The sequence below is a fragment of the Monodelphis domestica genome, chromosome 1 (assembly GCF_027887165.1).
Source record: "Monodelphis domestica isolate mMonDom1 chromosome 1, mMonDom1.pri, whole genome shotgun sequence".
Lineage (NCBI taxonomy): Eukaryota > Metazoa > Chordata > Mammalia > Didelphimorphia > Didelphidae > Monodelphis > Monodelphis domestica.
The window spans coordinates 10,825,756-10,834,957 of record NC_077227.1 but is presented as its reverse complement, the minus strand read 5'-3'; positions in this window follow the sequence as shown (position 1 = coordinate 10,834,957).

Below are 9,202 nucleotides of genomic sequence, written 5' to 3'. Positions count from 1 at the left end.
AGAAAAAGAATAAATAAGTTACAATCAACAGCTTCTATCCAGATAATGAACAAAGAGCAATTGGAACAGAGGAGGACCAAGGAATACAAAGCAAAAACACAGAAACTCCAATGAATTGGACACAGGCTTTGGAAGAACTAAAACTACAATTCAAGAGACTGAAGACAACTGGAAAAAAACTGAAAAAGCAAAATAAGTCATCTGGAGACAGAAAATAGTGTCTTGAAATCCAAAATTAACTAGCTTGAAAATGAGGCAAAGGTGATGAAAGATAAGCAAAGAAGATGAAAGATGACCTCCAACGAGAATCAGACCAGAAGGAGAAGGATGACCAAAAAGCCAGGGATGAAAATCATTCTTCAAAAACTGTAATCAACAACTAGAAGCAACTGAAGCACCGAAAGGCATGGAATGTGATATTCCAGAAAGCAAGGGAACTAGGTCTACAATCAAGAATCGACTACCTAGCAAAATGACTATATTCTTACAGGGGAAAGTGTGGTCATTTAATAAAATAGAAGACTTAGAAGCATTCATTACAAAAAAGACTGTAATTAAACAGAAAATTTGAATTCCAAACAGAACTCAAGAGAATCACCAAAAAGTAATTAAGAAAGGGGGAAAAAGTTTTTAAGGGACCCAATAAATTAAAATTATTTGTATCCCTACAAGAAAAGAGGATATTGGTAATTCTTAAAATTGTTATTATCACCTAGGTAAGCTAGAGGAATTGTACCTAGAGGGAACAATGATAAACTGTATTGGATGAAATGCCAAGATATATACAATATATATAAATAGAGATAAAAGAGGTTAATACTTAGAGAAATGGGAAAAGAGACAATGCATGGTGGGAGTGGGGAAGAACACCAATACACTGGAAGGGTAAAGGGGTTGGAGAAAGGAAATACTTAATTCTTATATTCATTGAAATTGACTCAAAGAGGAAGAAGAATCAGATCCAATAGGGCAGAGAATTGATTCACGCCCTATAGAGAAATAGAAGGGTAACAAATGGACTGGTGTGGAGGGAAGTAATACAAAAGAGGGAGAGTATGGTGGTATTTTAAAAAGACTCTAAAGAAAAATATGAGGGGAATAAGAAGAGAGGGGAGAAGGGAAGCAATATAAGGGTGGGAATTTGGGGGACTGATTAAAAACAAAATACTGGTGTAGAAGGAAATAGTGAAAGAAGAAAGGCAGGACTAGGAATGGAAATCAAAATGTTGAGAAATACACAGCTGGTAATCATAACTCTGAATGTGAATGGAATGAACTCACCCATAAAACAAAAGCAAATAGCAGAGTGAATTAAAAACCAAAACCCTACCATATGTTGTCAACAAGAAACACGCATGAGGAAGTGTGAATTTTAGTTTTACTCTACCCTGCTTAGTCTAGCAACCAGGAATGTATACACCCCCACTAAAGGATTACATGTGGGCGAGGGAGGCCTATGACCCTCATGTGCTAGCAAGTGAACAAATCAGGAACAACTGACTGTCCCCCTGGGCTGTCCTAAGCCAAGTTTAAGCCACCATTGGTACATGTAAGACACAGGAAGTTTTATAAAGAACTGCCTTTATATTTTGCATCACTTACTGTGAGAGGGACCTTTTGTGGACTTGGCTGTGGAACTCGAGCCTGGAGGAGCTGAACATGAGATTTCTTTTTAGACAGTCACATGGTGAGTGATAAGGCTGACTCCCCTTTTCCTTGATTTTCTGGAGAGACCCCTTGGGCTAGGCCTCTGAACTCCTACCTGACTCAGACATGCCAGAGCAGATTTTCTCCCCTTTCTCTTTCTCTCTCTCTCATTCTTAATTTCTTCCCTCTATTGTAGACACACACACACACACACACACACACACACACACACACACACAGGGTAAAGATAAGTGGACGGAGCAAAATCTATTGGGCATCAACCGATAAAAAGAAGACAGGAGTCACAATCATGATATCTGACTTAGATATAATTGAAAGAGATAGGGAAGGTTATGACATCTCGATAAACAGCAGTATAGACTATGAAGAAATATCAGTACTCAACATGTATGTACCAAATGCTATAGCATCCAAATTTCTAAAAGAGAAACTAGTAGAGCTCAAGGATAAAATAGATATTAAAACTATATTAGTGGGAAACCTGAACCTTCCTCTATCAAATCTAGATAAATAAAACCAAAAAATAAATGAGAAAGAGGTAAGAGATGTGAATGGAATCTTAGAAAAATTAGAGTTAGTAGATATGTGGGGAAAAAATGAATAAGGACAAAAAAGAATATACCTTTCCAGCAGCACATGATATATTCACAAAGATTGACCATGTACTAGGTCATAAAAACATAGCAAACAAATGTAGAAAAACAGAAATAATAAATGCAACCTTTTCAGATCATAACACAATAAAAATAATAATCAGTAAGGGTACATGGAGAGCCAAATCAAAAATTAATTAAAAATTAAATAATATGATTCTCCAAAATTGGTTAGTTAGAGAGCAAATCATAGAAACAATTAATAACTTCATTGAAGCAAATGACAAAGATGAGACATCCTTTCGAAATCTATGGGATACAGTCAAAGCAGTACTTAGGGGAAAATTTATATTCTTGAATTAATATATTAACAAATTAGAGAGGGCAGAGGTCAATGAATTGGCCCTGCAATTTAAAAAAAAAACTTGAAAGCAAACAAATTAAAAATCCCCAGAAGAAAACTAAATTAGAGATTCTAAAAATTAAGGGAGAAATTAATTAAATTGAAAGGGAAAGAACTATTGAACTAATAAATAAAACTAGAAGCTGGTATTTTGAAAAAACAAACAAAATAGACAAAATACTGGTCAACCTAATAAAAAAAGGGAAAGAAGAAAACCAAATTAACAGTACAAAGATGAAAAGGGAGACCTCACCTCTAATGAAGAGGAAATTAAGGCAATCATTAAAAACTATTATGCTCAATTATGTGGCAATAAGTATGGCAATCTAGGATGGATGAATATTTACAAAAATATAAATTGCCTAGATTAACAGAAGAAGAAATTGTATACCTAAATTACCACATATCAGAAAAAGAAATTAAACAAGCAATCAAAGAACTCCCTAAGAAAAAATCCCCAGGACCAGATGAATTCACAAATGAATTCTTTCAAACGTTCAAAGAACAACTAATCCCAAATCTATACAAACTATTTGAAAGAATAAGCAAAGAAGAAGTTCTACCAAATTCCTTTCATGACACAAACATGGTACTGATTCCAAAGCTAGGCAGATCAAAAACAGAGAAAGAAAAATATAGACCAATCTTCTTAATGAACATAGATGCAAAAAGACTCCAGCAAGTCATCACGAGGGCTATTCATTATGATGAGGTGGGATTTATACCAGCAATGCAAGGATGGTTCAATATTAGGAAAACCATCCTCATAATTGACCACATCAACAGGCAAACCAACAAAAATCACATGATTATGTCAATAGATGCAGAAAAAGCCTTTGACAAAATACAACACTCATTCCTATTGAAAACACTAGAAAGTGTAAGAATAGAAGGGTCTTTTCTAAAAATAACAAATAGTAAATATAGTATCAGCAAACATCATCTGCAATGGGAATGAATTATAAGTCTTCCCAATAAGATCAGGATGATGTCCATTATCACCACTATAATTTAATATTATAATAGAAATACTAGCTTTAGCAATTAGAAAAGAAAAAGAAATCAAAGGAACTAGAGTGAACAATAAAGAACCTAAACTTTCATTCTTTGTAGATGATATGCTATATTTAGAGAATCCTAGAAAATCAACTTAAAAACTAGTAGAAATAATCAATAACTTTCACAAAGTTGCAGGATACAAAATAAAACTACACAAATCACCTACATTTCTATATATTTCCAACAAAACTCAGCAGCAAGATTTAGAAAGAGAAACTTCATTTCACATCACTCTAGATAATATAAAATATTTGGGAATCTATTTGCAAACACAAATGCAGTAATTATATGAACACAATTATAAAGCACTTTTCATGCAAATAAAGTTAGATCTAAACAATTGAAAAAACATTTATTGTTCATAGGTAGGCTGAGCTAATATGATAATAAAAAAAAACAATCCTACTAGAATTCTGACAATCAACCATAAGGAACTTTTAGAAATAGATATTTACTAAGGTCTCAGAGAAGGGACAGTTGGTATAAAACATGCTGTGAAGATGGGATTAACTCCCCCCTATTTATTCTTTAGATTTTAGCCACCAGGAATATATACACCCCCACTTAATCCTTAGGTTGGTGGAGAGGTGTATGACCCATGTGTGCTATTGAGTGACAAATCAAAAACAATTGACTGCCCCTTAGTCAGTATGAAGTAAAATTAAAGCCACCATTGGTCCACATAAAGGTGGACCAAAGGCACAGGAAGTGATGCAAAGATCTGTCTTTAAATATGGTGGTAACTTCCTGTGAGGTGTTTCTTCCCCTTTGAACTTGGTCTTGGAGGACCTCAGGCTTGAGACCTCAGTTTGCTTTCATTTGGACTAACACATGGGTGAGTAAAAAGGCTGACTCCCTTTCCTTGGCTTTTCTGAAGGCACTAGACTCCAGAGAGGCCCCTTGTCTTGGAGGTGGTCTTGTGGCTATAAGCCTTGTTTAATTAAACTCTGAGCCCCCTTTGCTGGGGCCTCTGAAACCCTACCTGGTTTGGACCAGGCCAGAGCAGTTTGTTTTTGTTCATGTTCTCTCTCTCTCTCTCTCTCTCTCTCTCTCTCTCTCTCTCTCTCTCTCTCTCTCTCTCTCTCTCTCTCTCTCTCTCTCTCTCTTTCTGTCGCTCTCTCTCTCTCTCTGTCGCTCTCTCTCTCTCTCTCTCTCTCTCTCTTTCTCTTTCTCTCTCTCATTTTCCTTACTTTGATTCTCTCTATTTGTAAATAAACTACCATAACAGTCATTCTGATTTGAGTAATTTGTTTGGAATTAAGCAATTAATTGCTGGTGACAATACTCTTAAGTATTCATTCCAACTATAATTTTACCCCTAACAATGCATTTAACTGTCTTGTGACATCATCTCACTCAAGTACATGGAGATTCCAGGGGAAAGTACACTGATCTTAGAAAGTACATGTAGAAGAAGGATATCCCAGAACTCCTTGTTGCTAGAAGTCCTTTTCTCCCATTCATAAAGTGATCAATAAGTAGCTCTTAGATATAGGAGAGTTTGATTTCCAGCCTCCTTGTGGGATCTATACCCAGTTTGTCCTTGGCTACCAATAAGAATGCTGCCATTGACTGAACTGGGGATGCTTGATGAACATTGATGAGAAGATAAGAAGTCTGGAAGTTTTGGGGCCCTTTGAAACTTATTAAGGTTTCTTTTGGCTAAAGATAAGGGTGGAGGTAAAAAGACCTAGCCCAAGGCCAAAGACAATTCCTCTCCTTTTGCCCAAGGCAGTTCGTCTTTAGGAATCAAAAGGATTATCACTCCTGCTCTAGTTTTTCAAATAACTCCCTTCTCAACTCCCATGCTAGTTTATAGGTGATATTCTAGGCTGTGATTACATTTTCTCAACCTATGAAGCTATAGTTTCTTCATTACCATCATTTTAGTTACAAGTATTTTTCAAACCCAGACTAAAGCCTATTGTGAATTGAAACTAAATCCCATGGCTGTGCTTGATTGATTTCATTTGGTTATGGTATTAGGTTACCTTGTCATTTACTTTACATAGTTTAGAGTGACTATGAAATAAATCCATCAACCTCTCCCCATACATCTGTAAAGGATAATTTTAGCGTTGTGACCTAAACTATATTAGTTATTTGTCACCATGGGATATCCCAAATAAAATACCCAAGACAGCTGGAAATTTATGGTGATTTAATTAATATAGAGGAAGGAAATTAAGAAGAAGGGAGAAGGAAAGGTTGTAAGATTTTTCCCACCTGGCTTGTGCCAGGGGGAAAGATTACAGGCTCTAGGAAGGTAAGGTTTTGGAGAGTAAAGGAGGAAGGAATCAGCCTGAACTCCAAGAGGGCTCAGCCAAGATGCCTGAACCTGAATTAGCTCAAGGGCAAACTCACCACCAAAACCTAGACAATTAGCTGCCACCATGCCAAGATGTTGGAACACTTAGCATGCTGCTTCTCCAGGGAAAGAGACAGACTAGAGAGACTAGAGGAAGCCCCATGAAAAAAAAAAAAACCTAAACAATTCTACCTCCCTTTCCTGCATCTCCTCTGCACTAATTGTAGCCTAAGTTTGACTTAGGACAGCCCAAGGGTCTGTCAGCTGTTTCTGATTTGTCAATTTCTCTATCAAAGGCCATCCTCCTAAACACTCAATCTTCAAGCATGGTTACAGACATTCTTGATTTTGTTAGACAAAGTAGGGTGGAATAATGCAAACTTCCTAAGACATCCATGATTTTGTTAGACTAAGCATCTTCAACGTTACAAATCAGGAGATAGCTAAATCCAATCTTCACACATCATTATCCCCAATCACCTATTATAATCTTCCAGAGAAGGTGAACACAGTAATTCTTATTAATTGATTGGTTGAAATTTATAAATGAAATAATTATTTAATAGGACACCTTTTTATAACTTGGTTAATAATAGGGAATGGGGCACAAGACCAAGAGTTTATTTCTTTTATGAGTAGGATTTTGGAATTATATTACCCAAGACTCATTTGGACACCACTTGTAAGGTAAAAACAAAACAAAACTAGAGTATTAGGATATCAGTTCCAGGAACCCAGGACAAAGGGATTTTGAAAACAATGAAGACCATGCCCAAAGGGTACAGAATATAAATCCAAATGCTTTTCATGTAGTTTTGTACTACCCCTGGGGGAGAAACGGATGAGGAGTGTTGTGGTCTCTTGAATTGAGTCTTATAATAACAATAAATAATGTTTTTCCACCTTTTGCTGATTCATTCCATTCAATTTCATGCCTCACTTTCTGGGGAAATTGAGAAACAGAGGAACAAGTTCCTATTTCCTACTTATGTGTCCATGTGACTTCCTCCAGGAGTATTTAGAGAGTGTCTAATCCTCAGTGTCATCACAGTGGATCCATCAGGAAGTCTGGATCCTAGAAACATTGGACAAATTAATTGTCTATCTCCTGAGCTGCACTAATTGCTATACCTTATGGCCTCTCTCTTGCCTCTTTAATCTCAGGTCCTCAGTTTTATCCCATGGGAAATGTGGCCCCTTTAAGCTCTATCTTCTTCCACTTCAAAAAATTGAGTCTTTCACAAACTTGTGAAGGAGTTTCAAGCTGGAATTTCCCCTCTTTCTATACCACAGTGAGTCTATTAAAGTACATTTCCAAAAAACATGAAGGCTCCATGAGGCCCTATTAGGTCATTTCTATTCCTTTAGAGAGAAGAGATAAATTACAGTGTTAAAGTAGTGATTGTGCAAAGCATAGGTTGGATGTCCTGTTTCTCATCATTGTGCTAGCCATAAAAAAAAAATCTTCAAAAACTGAATTTAGGAAAGATCAAAAGCATAAAATGCATATAGAAAACCAAAAGTTGACCAAGAATTTTTAAAATTAGGGGCTTGGTGAAATGCGGAGAAACTATTGACTTTATCATGAGAGGATGTGGATTCAAATCCCACTTATGGAACTACTAGACAATCTTGGGCAAGTCATTATTTTTCCTGAGCTTTCTTTTTCTTTTTCTTTTTTTTCTATTATTTCTTTGAAATAGAACTTTGTGGCCATTGAGGTCCCTTCTGGTTCTAGACCTATAGTCCTGAGATCCCATAACCTAGTACTCCACTACTTAGATCAATATCCTGGAGCAAGTCACCTAACTTCCCTACTCCCCAACTTTCTTCTCTGAAAAATGAGGTGATTTGATGCAGCAAATATTGACTGGAGTGGGGCAAAGGCTGCGGATGAACATGAAGATCTGGGAGTCACTTTGTAGAGAATTAAACCAATGGGAGCCAATGAGGTTGTGAAGAGAGGGTGTAGAGAGAGAAGAGAAAAGAAGCATGGATTGAAGCTTGGAGAATACCTACAGTTAAGAGCTGTAATCTAGATTATCTTTCCCCCAACCCCTCTTTTCCAGCCTTCTCTAGTTCTCTCTATGGCACCACCATCCATCTCATCTCTCGGGTTTGTAAGTTCCTCAGAAGTCTTGACCCCTCACTTTCTCCCATTCCATATATTCACTCAGTTGCCAGATCTTGTCATTTCTACTTTACCTCTTTGTCAGCTTTTCTCTTCTGTCCACTCATGGCTATTCTCTTATTTAATGTTGTCATCACCTCTCTCTGGGATTTTTTTTAACAGACTCTTGATTGTTCTCCCTGATGAAGTCACTCCCCACTCCAGGATACTTGATTTTTTGCTTCCAAAGGCATTTCCCTTAAAGCACAGATGATACTTATCAACTGCCTTAGGAAAAATTACAAGCTCTTCTGTTTAGTTTTTCTCTTTATCCCAACCTGGCAGAAGCTCTCTGTTTTTTCAGTCTCAATAGTTATTACATACACACACACACACACACACACACACACACACACACACACACACACACACACACGTGCGCACACACACACACACACACAGAGTGATGCAATCAGAATGACCTACTTTGCTCCTCACTCAGAGTCTTTGTACTAAGCATGCCCCTTTGAACAGAGCACTCTCTACTTACGTCTGCCTCAGACTCCCTCTCCTCTATGATCAAGCTCAAGCATCATATCTCGCAAGGAGACTTTCTTGACTCTCCCAAGCCACCTTCCAAATCATACTTCCTTCTGTCACAAAGTACCTTGGATTTCAAAAACTTTATATATAGAAAGAGAAATTCCTTTACATTTAGTAGTGGTAGTCTCTCGGTGACTGAGAATGACAATAATTTTCCATTTATGCTGTGTATATATGTATGTATATATTTATTTTGTATACACACACACACACACACACACACACACACATATATACACACCCACACATGGTAGCAACTCCAATCAGAATATAAGCCCATTGAAGGCAGAGACTTGTTTCATTCTTTTTATTTGTATTTGTAACATTTATCTAATGTCTTTATCACACAGCCGATGTTTAATAAACACGTTAATTGAGAAAGGATTGCAATCTCTAGTCCATTGTTAACAAGCTGACATTTGTATCCAAGCATTTGTTCTTCTGCTCCTTCCATTTTC